This window comes from Monopterus albus, unplaced genomic scaffold (genome assembly GCF_001952655.1).
Source record: "Monopterus albus unplaced genomic scaffold, M_albus_1.0 scaffold94.1, whole genome shotgun sequence".
NCBI classification, from domain to species: Eukaryota; Metazoa; Chordata; class Actinopteri; order Synbranchiformes; family Synbranchidae; genus Monopterus; species Monopterus albus.
This window is the reverse complement of record NW_018127974.1, coordinates 949,956-950,433: the sequence shown is the minus strand read 5'-3', so window position 1 is coordinate 950,433 and position 478 is coordinate 949,956.

The window sequence follows — 478 nt, the reverse complement described above, 5'->3', positions numbered from 1 at the left end:
CTGGGGTGGTTCTTATGTGTGTGTGTGTGTGTGTGTGTGTGTGTGTGAGTTTCTGAGGGAGCTTCTCACAGTGCCTGTGTAACGTCTATCCTCTAAGATGCTGTCCCACACCAGCTCCGCTCCCCCAATCATATTTTAGTTCCCGCTCTTCATTGTGAGACGACCCACGGCCGCCCTGCGTCAGATCTTTTCGTTAGCTGTCTACAAAAGTGTTTTCCTCCCCTGCGTCTCTAAAAGTCAATGTCATGTGTTGCAATAAAAACAACTAGAACAGATGGATTTGAAATGGTGGAGTTCTCTGTTTTTAGTCTTCATAGTCTTAGGGCAGTGTACTGCTCAGTTTTGTTCCGTGAATGGGATCATGTAGGGGGCTGGGTTTAAGTGGTCTGCCAGAGCTAAACTCTTAACTGCCCTCCTAGCAACAGCCAGGCCGGACTGTCACTCTTCCAACCTGCCCTGCTCAGGTTGTCATGGTAGC